At 48.2% G+C, this 22961-nt stretch overlaps 1 protein-coding gene across 11 annotated transcripts in view; it reads left to right on the top strand.

The window, feature by feature from the left end:
* The first annotated feature begins 644 nt into the window (after positions 1-644).
* Positions 645-22961, top strand: part of Tmem229b (transmembrane protein 229B) — a 48809-nt gene continuing 26492 nt past the window's right edge. For 4 of the 11 annotated variants that reach the window (XR_004388498.1, XR_004388497.1, XM_032908004.1 and 1 more), the window contains exon 1: positions 1212-1313. The gene's annotated coding sequence lies outside the window, so the exon portion shown is untranslated. The other 7 variants (XM_032908008.1, XM_032907999.1, XM_032908009.1 and 4 more) reach the window with 7 other exon arrangements.

The following is a 22961-nucleotide window of genomic DNA, read 5'->3' as shown; positions in this document are numbered from 1 at the left end:
AGGTGGGCACGGGATGAGGAATTCAAGACCGTACCTATCCAAAACAAACCCTTCCTTCCCACGTGTTATTATAGGCCTTCAAGATTGTATGTTCCTCTTGGCTGAAGTACCCTGCACCAGGACTCATGGTTGATGCCTGAGAGGGAAATTTCATTCCTGTTTCCTGCAGGATCCACAAGCAGTTGAGCTGCCGATCAGAACTCGGTGACATTGAGCTGATTTCCCGGTTGCTGAATTCTAAATCGCCAAGGGTTTTTGCTCCTGTTCTTTTATTGTTTTTACTGTGATGTCCATCGTTTTGCAACTCCCAAGAAGACCTCTGAAAGAACATATTTCATTTACTCTTTACAAACCAAATTGCGAACCTGGGCGGCCCAGGCCTTGATTGAGGCAAACTCTAGTTTTTCACGGGCCTCGGTTTCTCCATATTAGAAATTAGAATAATAACAATAATGAATATGATGATGATGGTGGTGGTGGTGGTGGTGGTGGTGGTGGTAGTGAAGATGATGATTAAAAAAACAAAACAAAACAGAAAGCAAATAAACCGACCCGGTCTGCCTGCTTCCTGCTTCAATGATTAACTTGTGTGAAACATATTGAGGGCACACAGCGGGTATGCAACACCATGTGAAGTGTGGATCTCTGGTAGCCTGAACCTTCATAATACCCACAGTGAATGTTCTGTAACCTGTTCCCTTCAATTCCTACGATCCGGAGGTGACCCTTACTCCACACATGAATGGCAGGGAGGGCCACGGAATCCTTATAGCAGCCACCTGAGCCGCAGGGGCTGCAGGCGGAGTCCTGGCAGGGCTGACCGCAGGCTGAGGATGAGTGGCGAGAGTCCTCTGGGTTGGCGGGGGCAGCCGGCCCAGCGGATACGCGGGCGCTGAAGGAGTTAAACAGGGCCGGGGGCAGAGCGCCTGTCAGAAGCGAGCATGTGCAGTTTGCACCGCATCCGTACTATGGGTGAGTGCCGCCGCCGCCGCCTGGGGCTGGGTTCCGTGGGGCAGCAGCGGCTGCAGCTCCCCGGGCCCCGCGCCGCCCAGGCGGCCGCGGACACTCGATGCGGGAATAGTCGCGGGCGGGTGGCGTGGGGGAGGCTTGTCCGGTCACTCGGCGCGGGGGGAGCCCGAGCGCCGGGCGTGGGGGCAGGGAGCAGGCGGCGCAGGAGAGCGCCCCGAGTCCCGGCGCGGGAGGAGGAGCGGGAGCCAGCCGGTGAGACCGCGCTCCTGGCCGCACCTGCGTTGGGCAGACGGCCGCCCGACCCTGCCTTGCCTTGCCCTACCCTCGTCCCCGGCCCCGCACCGGTAGGTGCCCAAGATGCCCGCAGAGAGGCCTTTCGGCCGCGGAGAGAGGTGTCTGCGCGGGGCGGGCAGCGCGGTGCGCGGGGGCGCGGGTGATGGGGTGGTGATGGGGAAGACCCGGAGACCCCGTGCGGGGACACTACCGGATCCTGCTTCCTCTTTGCTTTCGGTTTCGGAGCGACTGCTGGGGCTGGAGAGCGAGCTGCAGATTAGATGCTGTGTCTGAGCTTGGATTCCCTGCGGGGGATGGGCGCACAGGGGGGCGTGTTGGCGAAAGGGGTGCACATTGGCAACTTTCCTCGCCTGAAACAAAGGGGTGCGGGGTTGAGGCGAGGGTGAAAGATTCGACTGAGGATCTGAGACCTCTGAAGGTTGACACCTCCTCCCTAACCTAGTGGAGTGCACCCCGAGGCCCTCTGCATAGGACAGAGGGGGGCGCCAGACTGGATGGAAGCTGGAGAGCCAGGTCTTGGGAATAGGAACCAAGGATCCTCCTGACTTTGAGGGTTGGGGAAGGATCCCCGTCAAAATGACCTATTGCCTTCTCTTCCGTGGCCATGAAGGAACTGGGTGATGGTGGGCTGCACACCTTCGCATTCTTTCTTCAGGTGGGTGCCTAGGTCAGTGCCCAGCCCCTGACTGCTGGTTCTTCATCTGCATTCTCCATCTCTGGAGGGCCGAGATGGGGAGCCATGTAGCTCTATTTCGGGCAAGGCCAGGGAGGTATTGGCGTCTTTCCCAGGTGTCTTCTTTTCTCTCTTTCTATGACCAGTCAGAAACTGACCCGTTTCTCCTCTTTCCCTCACCATTTCTCCTTTCTTTCCTGGGGTTTCTTCGGAGGTGGGATGTATGATCTCTTCGGGCACAGGGTTTGTGGTGTCAGGTTGTTCCAAACCTGGTTAGATGCTCACTGAAGGACCCTTGGAAGCTGCATACCAGTGTAACCTTGGGGTTCTGCCTACCCACTGTTGAGTGTTCTCTGCACCCCAATAACAAATGGTCATCACACTGGGATCCTCAGAAGCCTAAGCTTCTCTCTCTCTCTCTCTCTCTCTCTCTCTCTCTGTAATAGTAAGAGGGGTCAAAGAGAGAGGAATGGTATGGGGTCTTTCTCTCTAGAAGACAAATGGGCCAGGTTCCAAGCCCCAATTCCCAATCTGTGTCTCCGGGCACCAGGTTCCTTCAGCTTGCAGATGGCATGTGGATGACCATTGGCTCTTGTCCTTTGGCAGCGCAGCCATCCAGAAGCTCCTGTCATTTACCTGGTTGCAAGGTAGAGCTATACTTGCTTCTGTGTGTGATCTGACCAGAGACTGGCGGCACGGTAGGCTCTGTACTCCTGGGTGACCCTCTTACATCTATGTGAAGGAGCTAATGACACATTTGGCTGGACCAAGGATGTGTCTAACATGGAGAACTAGGTTTAGAGACGTGAGGGGTGGGCTCGAGATGAGCCTTCTTTACCCTTTCTGAGACTCTGGGCTCCGAAACAAACAGGCACTGGGGTGACGGAACGCTGGTCTTTGGAGAGAAAGGATTAGTCCATTTAGTCTTGCTTTTGGCCACTCCAAGATAGGATCAAGGGAGATTCCAGGACTTGTAAGGGATCACAGGAGAGAAGGAAGTGGCTGAGTGTTCCACCTGTGCTCCTGGAAACTACAGTGGCTCAGGTTAGCTCAGGTGGCTATCTCAGTCAACACGGGCAGCACTACTTCTGTGGAGTCCTCCATGGGCTAGCTCAGTTGGTTATGGCTCAGTCCCTGTTGGGTTTATCCCAAGCTGTTGGTTCACAAGCTGAGGATAGTGCACAGTGGCCTGACCTCTCCAGCGGAAAGGGTACAAGAAGGCTTTTCTAGGGACTGACTGTTCCTCAGACATAGTCTGTGAGGTAAGAGTGTGGGCTCTCTTGAAAGCAGTGGGACTTGATCGCCTACATTTATAAATTGATTCAAGAGCCTGGAGTTCTCGACTGAAAGATCTCAGAAGAGTTAGTGAGTCTTACACTGCATTTGTTTCAGTCGACTCCAGTTTGCGGATTGTTTCGAAAGGGGGAAAAGTGTCGTTTTACAGGGAAGGGCTAAATTACAGCTTTTGCGATAGGGAAAGGCCAGTGTTAGTTTTAAAAGTGTCGTTTTTATCAGAAAAGTTGCTATAGTACACAGGCGGTGGGTGTTTTTTCTGTCTGCCTCTGCGGATGGGACATCTCCGAGCTCTCCAAAGGAGATGACAACCCAGGGTGTTAGTGGCAGTCGCCCTGGAAACTCTGCAAAGGGTCTCTGATGATGTGGGGGCCTCTGGTATCACAGGGAGAGAGAGCGAGAGCTGGCTAAGAGCAGTAAAGTGAGGTAGCTTGGTTTAGCAGCAGCAGCCGTATCAGATCTGGCTGTCCTTGAGGGAGAAAAAGGATAGCTAGCCCTCCCTTCGCTCGCTCAACTGCTCTCAAATTTGCGCCCTTTAACCACCCCCCTTCTCTCCACTCCCTCAACCCCCTAATTACAAACGAGGTGGTTTGGGTTTTAGTGGGTGTTTGGTTCGGTTTTGTTTTTTAATTCAAGAACATTTCCTTTTAAAGTGTGAATAATTTCTGCCCTGGCACCCTCGGCTCCTTTTGTTCAAACCTGGCCAAGGAGGGAATCCAGAAAGGGATTAAGATCATCTGAAACCGGCCATATTTCCTGCTTCTTCCCTCCCTGCCTTTTGGAAACCAGTCTGCTTTTGAACAGTAGAGTGTAAGTGAGTTTGAGGGGAATTCCTTTTCTGGGATTAGAGAAGGTTTAGAATCTCTGGTCTTATCATTCTTGGCTTAAACTTTTCCAAGATGCTAGAAGAGGGTTTGGGTGCTGTCGGTTTGGTTCAAGCATGGTTGACACGTGTCTAATCCTCGCCCTTAGGAGGTGAAGGCAGCCTGGTCTGCATATAGAGTTCCAGACCAACCAGGGTTATATAATGATACGTTGGCTGGGAAAAAAATTACATCTGCCTCATATCAAGCTATGGGATGCTCCATGCTGCTGCCATTTATGGAAGTGAAGTGGCTTCTTCCCGTGGCACCCATATTCACCATGAAACTGAGGCTGGGTCAGTGAGCTGCTAATTCTCTGGCTAACGTGGAGAGCCCGGTTGCTTCTTTTTGCTCACATGAATTAGGCTCCAGAGGTGGGCTCCTGCCTGCCTCCAAGCCTAATGTTCATCTTGACATCAGCTCCTCTACCTGTAAGTTTAGTGGTGTTGAAGTTGTAGGGTGATGCTCCTTCAGAGAATGGTTGTCAAAGGAAGCTTTCTGTCCCTTTCCAGTGCTGACAGCTTTGTGATGGGATTGGGTGTGGTCTAGTCCGGGGACACAGCCATTGCTATTTGCATCTCTGAACTTCTGGAGCCCTCCCTTTCTTTTCCTCTGATGGCTTCCGGGGACTTCGAGAGTTTCTGTCTATCATGGCTGGTGTTATAGAAGATCAGCAACATTAATATTATAGCAAACAGTCTGTAGGTCTGGGCTCTAGGGCAGAAACTGGGCCTTGACACTGCTCTTTCCTCTGGAATCTTGGCAATCACTGGCCAAGGAGATCTAATTGGTAAGGGGACTTAGTAAGTCAGAGCATCTCTGTCACACCTCTTCTCTCCCGAGGCCCGGCATTTGGGACATATTGGATCATCCACTGCAGACTGCTTTAGCAGGTGGGCTCAAATGATAGATGGCTTCTAGCAGGTCTGTCCATTCACTGTTTCAGTTTTTAGGAGGCACCTCTGCCACTCGAGCTTCTAGACTGGTCCATCTTCACAAGAGAAGTTTCAGTAGGGCCTTGATAGCAGCCACACGTCTAGAGATGCCAGCCAAGAGACGGAGGGCTACAGAGAGAGGGTCCTACCCTGAACCTTCCACACACGCACGCACGCACGCACGCACGCACGCACGCAGACACACGCGCGCACACACACGGAGTCTATGTAGTTTTGCTCATGGTAGATGTAGTTAGGGCTGACCACTTAGGTTTGGATAAATCACAGGGCTCATCCCTAAAGAAAATCGATTCTTCCTCTCTCAGCAGCCGATGACTGCCTGTGGGTGTGATCTTATGAAATTTCCTCCACCCATGTTGTATGCCAACTGGTGCTGCCCTCTTCCAGGTCTTGCAGAGGCAACTTTGTTGCTGAGATTTCCTGGGCGCAGCCTCCCTGTCATATCTGGAGCAGACATCTTGGTACTCCAGCTCTTAAAATCTTTTTATACCCTGTTCAGTGGTTTCCTCTGACACTTAGGTCTAGGGGTTGTGTTGTAGATGTATCAACTGGGGATGGGGACCTTCTCAGCCATTTATTCTACTTCTGACAGTTGTGGGTCTCCATAATAGTCTTCATCTGTTTTAAAAAGGAGTTTCTTTGATGAGGGGCGAGAGCTACACTTATCTGTGGGTATAAGGGTAAGCATTTAGCTTACTATTAAAAATTATACTGGCTTAGGAAACTGGCAGAGGTAGATTCTGCTCTAGGGCCTGTGACCCCTCCAGCCATGAATATTTGGTTAGTTTGCACCACCTAGCATGGCTTCCTTCCTCTTACACAGACTTTAAGTCCAGTTAGATAGCTGTTGGTTACTCCCAAGATAAAAGCACAGCTGTTGCACCATTGGGGTATCTCGGCAGGCCAGGCATCATTGTGGTTCTTAGTCCCTACAGCTGGGTAGGAATATTGACTGCTTTCCCCCCTTAGCAGCTTGCATAGCACCTTCCAATGCTCTGAGAGTTAGTCCCAGGGAGGATCATGCATCGGTATTTAGCACATGTACAACCTCCATTGTCTGTCTAGCTGTGTCCTTAACTCGTCTCCATGTTACTTCCTAAGCTCCCTAGTCTTCAGGATCCCTTTACCTCTTTTTCCCAATTAAAACACACACACACACACACACACACACACACACACACACACACACACACACACACACACTTCCAAAGTCAGAACTAAGGAACCTGGACATTGGGCACACTTTTATCTACATCTTTAAACAAATATGGACAATAATTATTGCTATCATTTGGGGCAGCATAAGCAGCAGATCCAGAGGGTTTTTTTTTTTTTTTGCTTACCCAAAGCAATGAGGTGACCTTCTTATACTGATCTAATATAAGTGCATATGCCTGCACAGTTCCTGACATGTGAAAGTACTTATTAAATCACCAGCTGTGATAGTTGGATGTCATCCGACACACCGACTTCTAGGTCACTGGACAATGACATCGTTTTAAAGAAACAACTCCAAAATCAGGAAATCTGAGAACACTCCCCATCCCACTTGCCTGATTGACCTTGGGTGACCCATTTCAGTGCTCTGAGACTTAATATGAAATTTCAAATTGCTTCAGTGGTCAGAGTGCTAACAGTTGACAGTATTGAATAACAGTCACCATGTATTGAATACTTACTCTCTGCCAGGCATTGGGCTAAGTACTCTTTTTATGTTCTCCTGTATACCACTGAGAAAGCTACTATTGATTATCCCCATTTTACAGCTGGAAAAACTGAGCTTCTGCAAGAACGATCGCACATGTCATCTGGCTAGAAAATGTTCAGACTGGGACTTGAGCTGAGGGCTGATTCTGCTGCTGATTTTGAGTGTTGGATTGGTTGTGATAGAACAAACATTGGTGAGTGACTGACAGTGGAGGTGGTGTGAGCGTATAGAGAGTTGATGCGGATTAAACATGGCAGCTAAAGGAAGATGGAAGGACAGATTCTTGAAAACTAGCATCCTCATGAGTGTTCAGGAAGGAGGGGGAAATCCGTACTCTGCAGTGGGGAAGTAGACCAGATGGCCTGGAAGTTATTATAAAGGGAACAGGCTTTCTGCTTGGAATAGCAATGAATCTTATAAACCCCATTTCATTCTGATACTAACATTTTTCCTCTTGCTTGGTAGGCTCTTGGGTAGCATTTTCCTTTCTGTTACCCTCCTGCTCGACAGAGCAGCTCACATTAGCAAATTCTCGACTGTAGTCTTTGTCCTCCAAGCCCATCCTTCCCTTGACCATCAGTATATGTCTGGGGGACTTGAATATGCTTGAGTCCCAGATATGCTTTGCAAAGCACAGAAAACGTTAAACTAGGGTTTGGAATATAACTCAATGGCACAGAACTTGCCTAGAATACATGAGGACCAGGGGATCAATCTCCAGCACTGGGAAAAAATAGGTTTACCTTATAGTCATTAGATTACTCTAAATCCATCAGGTTACTCCGTTCTGCGCAAGGATTTACTCTGATTAGAGATAACAAGCTACTTCAGTGGTAATTATCCTCAGTCCTAGACCATTCGACTTTATGTCTCTTACATCATTTAGGGCATTTATGGAAAGAAATGAGTGTTATGAAGGAGGCCTAGGAGAGGGGGCTGACCGTATTAGAGTTGTTAAGAAGCTATTTGATAGAATCACATGGTAGGGACAAGAAGATGAGCTCTGGACTCAGTTCAGTGGCTCTGTACATGGGATGTAACTTCTGAGGGTTTGGGTCCCCTTGTGTATAAAATAGGGATTGCCAGATGAGACTGTCTGTAGCCTTTTGTCTAAGAAGTGTGCTGGGTAATCCAGTGTTCTGGGGATGGTTCTGACCTTTCTCAGGGAGGACTCAGCTCCTTTGGAACTGATGGAAGTCAGAGCTGAGGAAGCTGGGGTGGAGAGGAAGGAGAATGAAGCCATACTGGAAGTTAACGGGCAAAGCCAGAGCTAGAATAAGAACTTTCTAGTGAAGGGGTAACAGGACTGGTGTTCCTCTTTTGTCCTACTGAGGGAGTGGAGGGGTGGCATTTGTATACCTTTCCTCACTCCACTCCTTGCAGCATGGTAAATACCCTGTGCCTTCTCTGAACCCTCACTTTGTCCTCTCATAGCCCCAGAGCAGCCTCCAGGGAGAGCTCCAGCACAGCTACAAATGCCTTGTAGGCATTTTATATTCTGCCTTTGAGTTCGGTGGGCTCCTCCTCCTCCTCTTCTTCCTCCTCCTCCTCTTCTTCCTCTTCCTCCTCTTCCTCCTCCTCCTCTTCTTCTCCTCCTCCTCTTCCTCCTCTTCCTCCTCCTCCTCTTCTTCCTCCTCCTCCTCTTCTCCTCCTCCTCCTCCTCTCCTCCTCCTCCTCTTCTTCCTCCTCCTCCTCTTCCTCTTCTTCCTCTTCCTCCTCCTCCTCCTCCTCCTCCTCCTCCTCCTCTTCCTCCTCTTCCTGCTTCTTAGGTCTTCAGGATTTCAAGACTTTGCCTGAAACCTCCTAGGTAACACAGTGCTTGGGAGGACTCATCTCTCCTGCTGCCCTACCTCTGCCTGAAGGAACAAGACCAAACCAGGAACTCAGCCAGGGTATTAGACATCATGGCCTCTTTGTTCATGGAATTGGACCATCTGGATCTCCTTTGAGTAGGGCCACTTATATAAGGATCTACCCATTCTTTCTTCCTTATACATCCTCTGGTTTTTATTTTATTATACTCGCAGTTGAAGAGCAAGTGAGCTCCTCTTAAACCCACCAAATTGATCATTTCTGTTCCCGCCTACTTTGTTTTTCCCTCTTTGCTCCCTGTTTCTCTAGTTATTCCTTTAAAACAATTTATTATTTTATACATATTTGTGTTTTGCCTGCATGTATGTTTGTGTGAGGGTTGTCAGGTTTTGGAGTTACAGACACCAAAACTGTAAGCTACCCTGTGGTTGCTGAAAATTGAACCCAGGTCCTCTGGAAGAGCAGTCAGTGCTCATAACTGCAGAGCCATCTCTCCAGCCCCCTCTATTAGTTATTTCTAATAGTGATCACCAAACCTCAGAGGGTGTGAGAGGCTTATTTTTAAAAAAAAAAAAGTATGTGTATGAATGTTTTGCCTGAATATATGTCTATGCACCACATGTATTCAGAGCCCATGAAGGCCTGAAGAAGACATTGGATTCCCTAGAACTAGGGTTACAGACAGTTATAACCTGCCCTGGGGGTCCTGGAAAGCAAACCTGATCTTTTAGAAGAACAGCCAGTGCTCTTAAGCACCCTCCAGCTCTATGAGAGGCCATTTTAACTACAAGGACATTTTATTTTAATAGCTATTCACGAACAGTTCTGTGACCCAGGTTGCCTTTATGTTCACTCGGTGATTTTACTCTTTTCCCTACCCATGAACAGTCAGGCTTTCTAAGTTTTCTGGCTGTTCATGGGCAGTAGAAGGTCCTGTAGTCACTTTAAGTCACAAGGATGGCCTCACTTCAGAATTTCATACATCCACATCTTTGTCACCAAACTGCAAAGGACCGATGTCCTCCGGCTGGCACTACTGTTTCTAGGTCTGACAGGCATTTAATGCTGATTCTTTCTCTTGTGGTCATGCTCATGGGTTTCTTAGAGATCACTCTTTTCCCAGCTGCTGCAATATTCACAATGGAAAATTTATCACTGGGCAAGCATTGGGAAGGCTGAAGCAAGAAGTTTACCACACGTTCGAGGCCAGTGAGGGCTGCAGAGTGAGTTCAGGATAGCCTAGGCTATAAAGTGATACCCTTGTCTCAAAACAAACCAATAAGAGAGAGAAAATGATTCTTCATTCCATATTATTGCTCCTGCCTTAGGGCCCCCGAAGCCAGTGATTTACCTCCAGTCTCTGTCCACTGCGTCCCTTTAGTTTGTCCATGAAGTTGCTTTGGACAAGCCCTCCCCCCACCCAAACATGTTAGTTCTAGAAACCAATCCCACATCCTTCGGAGCAGTGGACCTGAAGTACAGACTGATTCCCAGCTCAGCAGCCTGCCTCACTCTTCCAGCAGCTGACGGCCACTCTCTTGCTCCCTCGCTCTTCCAGCAGCTGATGGTTCACCATCTGCTCATCTCTACCTGCTGTTTTCTCACCTGTAAGGAACACACATCAAGTTTCCTGAGTGGTCCTGTGACAGCTCTTCTTACCACCCAGCCCTCAGAGAAAATTCTGGTGGTGGGATGGGGACACAGCCCAGGAGGAACATTCTCCAGCCCTCTACGTACGCGCTCCTCGGTGTCTGCCTATCCTGACCATTTGAGCAGTGTGAGGAAGGATCGTGCACACTTTGTTTTCTTTTCTTTTTTTAAAAACACCCATCCTTGACTGGTATCACGCTGGAGAACAACATATATTTTGTATCTTTGTGTCTTAGTTAATATTTCTGACTTTTTATATGTATTTCCTTAAGATCATAAGTTATCAGGGCTGGAGAGATGGCTCAGTAGTTAGAAAGCATACTTCTGCTGGGTGGTGGTGGTTCATACCTTTAATCCCAGTGCTGGGGAGGCAGAGGCAGGTGGATCTCCATGAGTTTAAGGCCAACCTGATCTACAGGGTAAGTTCCAGGACAGCCTGGGCTACACGAGAAACCCTGTCTTGAAAACAACAACAGCAGCAGCAGCAGTAACAGATCGTGCTGATCCTCTGGAGGGCCTCAGTTCTGTTCTCAACAAGCCCAGCTCCAGGGATCCAATGCCTCTGACCTCCATGAACACTGCAATCATTTACACATGTCCATGCAAGTCACATATACATACATATAATTAAAAAAAACTGTCAAGTTAGATGTAGTTGTACGTACTCAGCACTCAGGAAACTAAAGACAGAGAAGAGGCCTGTGTGTTTGAGGCTGGGGAGGACTCCTTTGGATGCTTTGCCATGCAAGGTCGAAGATCTGAGTTTAGATCCCCGGAACGTGTGTGAGAGCCAGGCACCACCGCACATATCTATAATCCCAGCACTAGAAAGACAAGACAGTGGATCCCTGGAGCTTGCTGGCCAAGCTGCCTAGCTGAATCAGAGTGCCTGTCAGTAAGAGATTCGCTCTCAAAGATAAGATGGAGTGTGGCTAAGGAAGATTTTATGTCAACCCATGGCCTCTACACAGATACTTCTGCACATATACACAAGAATATGTACACACACACACACACACACACACACACACACACACACAAACACACTCAGCTAATCTAAACAGGTTAATGAGAATAATGAACATGTTATTGAGTTCTTACATAGTCATCCTCTATATCCAAAGGTACCTCTATATCCAACTACACATCTATGGATTCAACCAATCGCTGATCAAAACAATTCAGGGGAAAAAATTACCATATTTTACTAAGCATGTATAGCATTTTCCTGCTATTATTTTCTAATCAACGCAACACAGCTACTATCTATAGAGTATTTATTATGTATGGCAAGCAACCCAGAGATGATTTAAAACATGTGGAGGATTGCCTAGGTCATATGCATTTCATAAAGGAGATCTGCATCTCTGCAGACGTGGGTATCTGCTGGGGTTCCCTAGAAACCGCCGCCTTTCAACACTAAGTGGCGGCTGTCGTGCTAAGTGCTGGTTTCAGTACAATGAGCGGGCACTCTCAATCCCCACAAGGGAGGTGCTTGGGCTCGCTCTATTTTACAAATGAATAAACTGAGGCAAAGGGAGGCTAAAGCAATTTGTCTAAGGTCACATAGTCGGTTTGCATCGGTGTTGGGATTGGCCTGGAGGAAATCTGACTCCAGAGCATGCATCTTTAAACCACAGTACTCTTCTGCTTCTCACGAGGGAGGGGTCATGAACATGACACTCATGATTGACGGAGGATGCTTTTGGATGTACTTTTGCTCCCTCATTCTGGCTTTGGAGGCTCTCTGCATTGTCCCCTCCCAGCATCCCCACTCCAACAACCTCATCTGTGTCTTTTCCCAGAGTCTAACCCACCTGCCCAGGTGACCTGCCAAGCTTGTGTCGTCACTGCCTCCCGTGGATGTGCTGGCTTCAGGGCCTTTGTCTGTCTGTCTGTCTACATTAGAACTCAGCGCAGGGGTATATTAGATCCAAACCACGTCTGCTGGTCTCTTTCAACTACTCCTGTCATTCCATTATTATTACTGCATTCGTTCACACCAAGGGCAGTGAATATGAGGTTGGCAATCAAAGCCACTAATTGCCTGTTGCTAACTTATACAAAGCCCTGGCTTCTCTAAACCTTTGTCTTTTCATCTTTATGAAGGTGGGGATTAGGTCCCTTCAACTTGCAATAGTCTATGATTTTTATTCATTGTATGTGTATGTATGTTATTCATTGTATGTGTATGTATGTGCACTAGATGTAGGAGCTTGTGGAGGTCAGAGGGGGTGTTGGATCTTCTGGAACTAGAGTTACAGGAATCGGGAGCCACCACATCTTAATTACCATTTGGTTTTCTATTAGGGAGGATCCTGAGGGTTCAGGACTCCACACAAGCTTTGCATACAGAAGATGTATGTAATATTAGTTGGGGAAATATTTCATGCCATGTTCATTCTGGACTTGACCGACTTTAGAAATCATACTCTCTGGGTGATTACCAGTGAGGGCTTTGAGGTTTTACTCTTTTCAGAGTGAGTTTAAGACAAACATTCCAGGTCCAATCTGCTGTCTTTCGCCTTTCAGAAACCTGTTTAATACTCGTTATGCTGCAGATCTCTTTGATGACAATGAGATAGAAACATTCCTAAATGGAGAATTAACTGATGACAGTGGGACCAGACCTGGACTGAGAAGGTCATCGCTGGCTACTCTCATAGCACAGTGAGTGTTCATAGATGTCACTGAGGTTTCCCTAAGGGATGAGCCCTCTCTAGCCCCGGCTATAGGAATTGGCTCAGAATTGCTTTTTCAGAAACCTAAGACATTCTAAATTCCAAGGCTGTGGGATAAAGGCCTGAGGTTCTGTGCTATGCTTCTCAGCAGAGATGCTGTTGGCTCTGATGGCCTTGTGAGCTCTTTAAATGTCATGGGACTTCAGAGGAGTCTCTACTGTGTTGCACATGTCAGGTGGCTCATCTTGCCCTGGTACTCGGGCAGGGAAACCCATATTCTCTTCCAGCTTCCAGAACACATACATGCACACGTAAATTATATATTTAATCACACACACACAATCTATATAAGTTGCTTTACATTTTAGACTTCAAGCAAATGCCTTTTGTTTTGGACCTGAGGTTTGCTATGAAGCCCCAGCTGGCCTTGAACTTGAAACCTCAACCTCCTAAGTGCTGTGACGACCATCATGTGCTACAGTGCTCTCTTGCCAGTGGGTCCTGGCTTCCAGTTCATTCCCTGAAGGACTCTTGGACCACTAAGTCTGTGGCTCTGAGACGAACTGGGGCAGACTTGCTAGACTGGGCTTTGCCCTGCTCCCCACTTGGCATAGTTAGCGCACACGGGTAACCTTGATGGCCTCCAGAAGCATTTTCTATACTTGGCTGTTTCTTTGGAGCCCAAGACCTCATCTCTGCTCCTTCATCTGCGAAGGGATGCGACGCACCTTCGTATTGACCATCAGTTTGCTTATTGGCCACTACAGCTGTGTTGACTGGGTATCTATTTAGACTGGCTGTTTGGAATGGAGTCTCGCTGTGTTGTCAAGGCCTTCTCGCCTTATCCTCTCAAGTGCTTGGAACTGCACGCATAAGCCACCACTCCTGTTTGATTGCATATTTGAAAATTAAAATGTAGATTCAAATGCTCGTGGGAAATGCAAAAATTACACAGACAAAACAACCCTGCACGGACAATGCAAAATGATAGAAGGCATCCCTGTGCTCTTCCTCCTCCTCCTCTTCCTCCTCTTCCCCCTTCTCTTCCCCCTCCTTCCCCTCCTCCTCTTTCTCCTCTTCCTCTTCCTCTTCTTCCTCCTCCTCCTTCTCTTCCTCCTCCTCTTCCCCCTCCTCCTCTTCCTGCTCCCCTTCTCTTTTGCTTGAAAACTGAGAGGGATTAGGATGCAGAGTTACACACTGACAGTCGTAAGTCCTGCTTCTGGACCTTTCCCAGGGTGGATTCTTTCTTCTCCTTCCACTTGGTCCCTATGTATCCCTCAGTTCTGAGAGACACAAATCAACTATCCTCTCTTGACTTTGTCCATGTTGAAAATGGTGGCCAGGTCTGTGGAAGGTTGGGCCACGTCCCCTGACTATTAATTAATCAGCCCCTCTCAAGAAGCTGAGCTGTAAGTATTTCTGGCTCTGCCATTTTAACCCATCAGAAGTTCTCCAGGCTGCTCCCTTCTGTGTCCTTATATCCTGGACACGATATGGCGTTTTCCATAAATATCTTCTGAGTCCTCATCTTTATATCCATTAAGGAAGAGATTCCACAGACTCAGCCTGGCCTCCTCTAAGCACAATCTCTGCCTCCTGCCTCCAGGCATTGAACCATTTATCATTTCCCTGCCCAGTCCGGTGACTTCTGATCTTTCTGTTGTCATATTGCCCTGGGGGGAAAAATGCTGAGGTAGAGTATAACTTGAATCAGTAAGCAAATAACATTTGCCAAAAGGGCTCGATTGAAGTTTGGCTACATCGTCCACATAACGATCACTTGGGAGCAGCTCCAGTCTATGTCAGGAAAAGACCGTTGTCTTTATTCTGTGGGACAGATCACTTGGATCTACCCTAATCTTCTTGTTCCCCTGGCATTTCAGTTTCCTTTCCTTTTAAAAACACAACCTACAGTTGTTGCCCTGTTTAAGTCAGCATGTTTGTAGGGCCTCCTAATTACTTTGAATAAAATCCAGACCTACCCATATAAACATAAAGTTTTGTGCATTTTTCAGTGCTGGAGATCTAACTCAGGACTGTACGTGCAAAGCCAGTGGTCAACCATTGAGTCCCATCTCCAGCCCCTGGTTGTTATTATTGATGCTACTTACTTGTGTTTATTTTCTCCCTACCCTCACTCTTGCTCTCTGCCCCTCCACCCTGTGTGTGTGTGTGTGTGTGTGTGTGTGTGTGTGTGTGTGTGTGTGTGTGTGTGGTACTGGAGCTTGGTCCCAGTACTTTACCACTGAGTTATATGCTAAGCTTGTTTGGTTGGTTGGTTTTTGTTTTGAGACAGTTTTTCTTTAGTAGCTCTGGCTGCCCTAGAACTCACTCTGTAGAGCAGACTGGCCTTCCTCAGAGGTCTGCCCTCCTCTCCCTGAGGTTAATGGCATGCACCACCACCGCCCAAGCCTTTTGTATTTTTATCTTAAAGCAGGATCTTACTAAGTTGCCCAATCTTGTCTTAAACTTCCTTTGTAGCCCAGGAAAGTCTCAAACTTGCACCCTTCCTGCCTCAGTCTCCTGAGTAGCTGGGATTATAGGCCTGAGGACTACTCTAGGCCTTTTGGGGTTTTATTTTGTCTTGTTTTTGAGATATAGTCTTGATTAGCTCAGGCTAAGCCTTGAACTTGTTCAGCCCCCCAGGGTGACCTCGAACTCTCTTGCATCTCCAACCTTTGCCTCCCAAGTGTCGAGAGTACAGCAGGAGCAAACATACGTGCTGCCTCTGCATTCATTATTTTAATCAGTATAAACGGTCAACTCTAACCGGAAAGAGAAATAAAGGGAGAACTTAGTTGTCAGGCAGCATCATATGTTTGGTGTGTAATTGGTTTGTCATAACTACCTGGAAGTCAGAAACTGGACCCTTTGCATAGTAACCACTGAGAATGAAACGACCAGGAAAGAGATACAGGTGTGTGTTGTGGGTGACTCACCATACCAGGAAAGGTGCTGCCGAGCACTGACGTCATCCTCCATTATGACGAACATTTCTCGGTAGCATTCCAGAGAACCTAAAGTAGGATGCCTTTCAATCTACATTTTAACAGCATTCCTGGTCAATGCAGCGTCCAGTAAAGTCATGAGTGCTGAGTGTGGCGATGTACACCTACGATCCCAGAATTTAATAGGCTGTGACAAGAGGATTTCTATTGGAGGTCAGCCTATGATACATAGTGAGACTGTGTCTCAGCCAAACCAAAATAAAACAGCGACAACATAAAAAAAACATGTAAAAGGGACTGGGGTCTGTCTCATACCGTGTCACGTAATGGTCACGTGCTTGCCTAGCATGATAAGGCCCTCAGTTCCCAGCACCTCAAAACAAAATCAAAGCCAGGCAGTGGTGGTACATGACTTTAATCCCAGCACTTAGGAGGCAGAGGCAGGAGGATTTCTGATTTTGAGGCCAGCTTGGTCTACAGAGCAAGTTCCAGGTTAGCCAGACCTATATAGAGAAACTCTGTTTTAAAAAACCATTATATATTTAATCATAATTATAATTTAGAGTGTCTTTTCTGTAGAGCCCTCCAAAGTCAGGTAGGAATTGCAGCGTTTTGGCAAGTGGGAGCCTCTGAGAGCCTGTAGCACCTGCCATGGAGTTGATAGCTACCTACCTTCCAACTCTCTGTCCTGGTGAGGAAGAGCCAAGGACCAGGTAGGTACTGGCTGCTTGGCCTCTAGGTCTAGCCTACAGTATCACAGTGTTTGTATAACCTTACATAGATTACACTTCATTCTGTATGTCTGCGTGTCTTCTCTGTCGAGAAGAGTCAAGCAATACACATGTGATGAGGATGGTTTCATCTCCACCATTACCACCACCACCACCACCACCACCACCACCACCACCATCACCACCACCACCACCATCACCACCACCACCACCACCACCACCATCACCACCACACCATCACCACCATCACCACTACCACCACCACCACCATCACCACTACCACCATCACCATTATCACCATCACCACCACCACCACCACCACCACCACCACCATCACCGACACCACCAACCACCACCATCACCACCACCATCACCACCACCACCACCACCACCACCACCACCACCACCACCACCACCACCCTCACCACCACCACCACCCTCACCACCACCACCACCATCACCACTACCACCACCCACCATCACCATTACCACCACCACCACCACCACCACCACTACCACCAACACCACCTCCACCACCACCACCACCACCAGCACTACCACCACTACCACCACCATCACCACCACCACCACCACTACTATTGAAAAGGCACACGTGTTCTACCTACTCTGGGACTGGAGCTCAGGTCAGTCCAGAACTCCTCTCACTTGATTTCTTTCTAGCCTTCAAACTCTCTTAGACTTCTCTTGTATTCAAAGGGAGAGAGAGAAAGGAAAGAAAAAGAATGAAGGAGAAGAAGGAGGAAGGGGTGGGGCAGGATGAGGATGGGGGAGGGGAGAGAGGGAAGAGTGTGTGTGTGTGTGTGTGTGTGTGTGTAGACCTTTCTCATGTCTGCTTCAGCTTTTCCTTCTCCTTCATGAGCTGATGTCTCAAGTCCTCAGTATATCCCAGCGTAGGGTCCATTGTTTTTCAGCCACACCTTTTTAAACACTTGCTGCCAGTTCTTTACACTGTAAGTTTTTTCATCCCCTGGACAGTTTTCTTCTCCGGTTTGGTCCTGGTCTCTGGCATTCTCCTCCCCTCTCCCTGCCTTGCAGGGTCCCAGAGTCTTTGCCTCAGCGAGCTTCTGCTTTCCGGTGACTTCCTCTGGCTCCTTCACAGGGCCCATCGTCTGCCAGCCTCAGATGTCTCCATCCTCCCCAGCATGCTCCTCCACTGCAGTGCTCCACCCTGACATGTTCATTAGACGGTCACTCGGTTACTTATTCATACATCAGCTGTGTGTGTGTAAAGACCCGGGAATCTGAGGTACAGTACAGGAGCCCAGGCCTTGTCCAGCCTTGCGCTCTCCTATCGGCACCTCAAACACAGAGCATCTGAGACAGAGCTACTGTGGGTCCCTAGACTGCACCTCTTCCTGGATCCTTCTCTCAGGGAATGGCACCACCATAGCCAGGGGCAGAAGTCTGGGTGGCATCCTCAACCCCTCTTTTCTAGAGACTCACCCAGGAGTCCTGCCGGCCGTCTTCCATGATGGCTCTGCACTAACTGGGGTTGGGTTTCTCAGCCGTCTTAGCTGATCGTGCTGGCTGTTCATTCCTTACCAGTATTTAGGATCGCAATTCCTAATTCACTATGGGGCTGGACTAAGAGTTTTGTCAGTCTTCAGAATGGATATTAGATCTCTTTCTTGACCCTTTCTTATGCTGGGGATAAAAACTGGGCTTTAAACATGCCAGACAATTTTCTGCCACTGAGCCCACCCCAGTCCCATTCTTTAGATAGTTTTTTCTGGTGTCCTCTTTTTGTAGGAGTGTGCCCGATAAAGTGTCAAGAAGCTTGGCCTGGGCCAGGGTCTTTGCACACACACACCTGATGGGACAAATAGGTGCTGAGTGATTGTTGAACGAACATGTCAGTAATGAATGGAGAATAAGATGGACTTCAAAGATCCCGCTTTTATAGTGAAACGCACTGTAATAGGGGGATAGGTTGTTGGTTTTTTGGGCTTTGATATTGTACCTTTAGCCCTCCAAGATTTTATGTTTTAAACACAGCCAGCTCCCTAATGTGCCTTGGCATTCATACTAGGCCTGCTTAGCATCTGGTCTGCACGTGCAAGATGCATGTGAGAATTTCTGCATTACTACGTAAATGCATTTGTGTAATGGGTAGTTCGCCCCATCCCCTGTTGCCCTCAGTGAGCCTCTTTAAAGACTCTGCCACCTGGCTGTGTGTTATTTAAAGCTCACACAGAGCCAGGCAGTGAGGCTGGGGAGGGGACAGCACCTGTGTGGTATGTGTTGGGGCGGGGTGAGGGGGTGTTCTTTTAGAATTTGGTGGAGAGGATGGTAGAGGGTCTTGAAAATGGAGTTTCTGCTCTAGAATGCCCAGGTGAGATCTCAAAAGGGAGAGACTGTCCTGGAAGCCTCCGTGTGAGTGAGACTAGCAAGTTCCTGAATCTCAAAGGTCCTGGTTTTTACCAGTAGCTTGATCCACGTTTAGGGGCTTTTGGAACTGCCAGGTGTTAGAGTGCATTAATGACATGTAGGTATGGTGCCAAAAGCTTACCCATGTCTTCTGGCCTTAGAATACAAATCACATGATCCTGGGAAGAGAAAGGAAGAAAAAATGGCAGAGAAGCAAGGCAAAGGAGGGAGAGAATGCACTCATGGTGGGGATGCTTTGGCAGATGATAGAAATCCCAGGGTGGAGTTCGTGTGCCTGGAGGGGCCGTCTCATCCGTCTTCCTGTCTTGCTTTCATGTCTGTTCCACTCTGATCTCCAACCAGCCACTGTGCGTTTGCTGGTATTTATGATTAACCTAAAGAATGGGAGTTCAAATCTCTGTAGGACCGAGTGGGCCATTTCGAAGGCATGGCCATGCAAAAGAGCCAGGCTGCACTGAGCCTGGGCCCACTGAGTCACGGCTTCTCTGCTGTTTTCCTCATTCTTCTCCCAACAGTAGAAGCTGACCTGTCGTTCACACAGGACGTACAGGAGTGTGACTACAGGCATTACTCAGCTTTATTGCACACAGTGGGGTATTAAAGGAGGCCTCTCGTTAGCCTACCAAGACAAGCCTTGAACCTCCTAAAAGGTAAGAAGCTTGTGAATTGTCAATGTTGTGACCTCACAGAACAGTTCAACCAGCACTGGGACCCTGGAGAAATAGGTGCCTTTAAGAGTGTGGGGGTCAGAAGGATTGTAGTGGACTCTTTCCAGGGAGAGTAATTTTTTCCTTTTTCTATGAGATCGGAATCTTTGAGAGAGCACTGAAAGACAGGTGGGTAAACAAAAATGAGAGACAGAGACGTTCCAGGTGGAGTTGGGGATGGAAATTCTGAACAGACGTTAGAGCATGCGTTTGAGAGACAGCCAGTTATGGGCAGCCCTGATAAGGCCTGGGTTGGTATAAGAGACAGGGGCTACTGCTTTTTGCTTTGTTCTACAAAATCTTGTTAAGTACTTGTGTCATGCTAGGCATTTTATAAAGTAGCTTCTGGGGCTAATGAAATGGCTCATATGTAAAGGCACTGCTACCAAGCCTGGTGACCCGAGTTCACTCCCTGTCAGCCACACTGTGGGGGAGAGAACAAACTCCTACGTACATGTTTTTAAGTCGTTTCCTCCTGTTCTCTTTGCTGGTCCAGTTTCGCAGGAACACCGTGTGCTCCTTGCCTCTCATCTTCACATTTTCTAGTCACTTCTCTAAGTATGGACCCCAAAAATTGGCCCACTAGTGGAACAGAGAATCGGCAGCCTAGCCCTGGCATCGTGATCTGGAGATGGTTCCTGCAACCATGGGTCTCATTAACATAGGGGAGCAATGCCAGTCTCTAATGCATAGGGTTTATGCAAGTGAGAGGATACATGGCAGATCCTTGGAGCGATGTCCGTCACCTGTGCTGTGTGGATGTCAGCTGTCATCATTGCTTTGTCATTGTTTTCTTTGGGGGGAGGGTAATCTCCTCAACGTATTCTCGTCTGACTTCTGTCTTCAGAAAGGCCTTGTGATTCCTTCTTGTTTCCCGGTGCTGTCTCAGCTTAATTGTTCCTAGAAAATGTCTTTTCTGTCATTCTCAGGCCCTGAGGAGCTAGCTGTGTGCCCTTGCTGGCCTCCAGCCCCGACACGGCCCTGCACCTCCCCCGGGCTGCCTTCTCCCCGTGCACATGTGTGTTATTATTATCCGTAACAGATCCATGGAGTTATGCAGTGTCACATGCATCAGCTCCCCCAGCAGCCTGGCTCAAGGCAGGACTTGCCACCAGGTCTGAGTCACCCAGTGTTGCTGTGCCACGGGCAGGACTAGGAGCCCTCGGCTTCCTCGGCTGGCTTGAGGCTCCCTTAATGAATGTAATGGGTCCTCTGTTTCCTTTGTCAAAAGGAATGTTAATTATTTTCAGCAGTCTAATTATGTGGCTAATGAGAGACTGACTGAGATAACATTGCCTTTAATTACTCTTGCCTAACTGCTGTTTGGAGCCATAATTCGAGCGTGTTGCAAGGCCCCGTGCTCAGTAGATGGAGCTGTCCAGCAAGAAGCTGAGGGAGGGGCCGGGAGTGCTGAGCTCATGGCTCTTGATGTAGGTGCCTGAGGTGGCTGGAGTCTGCTCTGCCAAGTGTCTGACAACCTTTCCTGGGTGCCATCCCTTAAACGACGCGGGCCAGACGGAGTCAGGTGGAGAGCAAACAGCAGAGTTCACAGTCCCACAGATGAGCCGTCGGCCTCATACCCTTCACCCTAGTAGACCTGCCCTTCAGGCTGCTCTCGGCCACAGTTCTTCGTTCTTGGAGGACACATACCTCAAGGGCTGTCCAGAACATGGGAATACAGAGACAAGGAGCCCGAGGCCCAGGAAGCTCCCTTAAATACATTTGCATCATGCCCAGGATAAATATGCCATGCCTGTCTTCTGACCTCTGCCATTGTCACAGTACTGTGGCCTTCCTGTGGTTATGGTATGGTATCTGTTAAGGCTTGAGTGGCAGGTCCTGGGCCTATAGGTAATGTCCAGTAGCTCTCGAGGAACTGTTATCAACTATAAGCGGCCCCTTGAAATAGACAAATCAAATCCTCCTAGACCCTCCCCACTTATATGAAGACCTCTGTCTTTCATGAGGGGGTTGGGCTGGGTAGGTACAAGTAGAGACCTGGCCCTCCAGATTTTTAGCTGTGAACTTAAGCAAGTCTCTTAACCTCTTTGAGCTTCATCCTTCTAAATTAGGTTTGGCGGGGGGGATCCTTTGTGTATCTCATAGACCTGGGTAGAGTCAGATGAATTGGCCTATCGGAAGCTGTCTGGCACAGAAGAAATCAATAAATGATTTTCAGCATTCAAAGCATTACTGATGGTCTGAGCTATAGCGAGAGAATCAAGGGCTGACCTCACTCATCAGTAGCCATGACTGTCTTCTGGTTACCCTCCCTTCATTTCAAACGAAATGGTCACCTTGACCTTTTCTGACTTGGTGAGAGAACACAGATGCCTGCTCTGAAGGCCAAGATACCTGAGAGCAGGGGAATGGAACTCAGGGTCAGCAAATCTACAGTAGTGCCAGCCAGTGGCATTTCCTGTGACGGCAGAAATATTCCACATCTGCTGTCCAAGATGGCAGACAAGGGCCGTATTTAGCTTTGAGTACTTGCAATGTGGCGAGTTCACCTTAGAGATTAAGTTTTCGATTTCATGCTCTTTTACTTACTAACATTTAAATAATCTCACATGTCAATGGCTATCCGATTAGATGGCTATTTTTAGAATTTTGAGAAAAAAATGTATTTGTACACTTCCTGTTCATGCCATGTGTTTTATTTCTGGTTCACATGAGTGCTGTTTACTGGAGACGGGCAAGATTTGCCAGGTCGCTGGCAAAGGGAAAGTAAATTTTCCTTTTTACCAATTATGGTCCAGACAATGACCAGAGGGGAGATTTGCATTAACCATACTGCTTAACTCACCAGTTTGAGATCTGACCTCTCTCCATGTTTCCTTTTCTGTCTGCAAGGATGTGTTGGAGCTGTACAGGTGGATATGTGGATGTGTGATCCTCATGCCTGTCTTAGGAGTTTCTTGATTGACAGTGATGGAAAACCCATCATATTAGCCTAGATATAAAGGAATGTTCAGTGGCCATGATCCCAGCACTCGGGAGGCAAAAGTAAGTGGATCTCTAGGCTAGAGGCCAGTCTGGTCTACAAGGCATGTCCCAGGACAGCCAGGGCTACACAGAAAAACCCTGTCTTAAAAAAGAAAATTCTTTATGCTTACAGGCAGATGGAAGGTTAGACCATCGGTCAAAGCAATCTGTTTTGTCTTGGCTTACTAACAAACCTGTTGTTAGTGCAGCCAGTGCCTGCCCGCAGGGGGCATTTCGAGCTAGTGGATCTCTGTTTGGCAGTCAGGGGTTTTACTTGTCTGA

The sequence above is a fragment of the Rattus rattus genome, chromosome 7 (assembly GCF_011064425.1).
Source record: "Rattus rattus isolate New Zealand chromosome 7, Rrattus_CSIRO_v1, whole genome shotgun sequence".
Classification (NCBI taxonomy): domain Eukaryota; kingdom Metazoa; phylum Chordata; class Mammalia; order Rodentia; family Muridae; genus Rattus; species Rattus rattus.
Note: the sequence above shows the minus strand (reverse complement) of the source record. Positions and strands in the feature narration are given on the sequence as shown.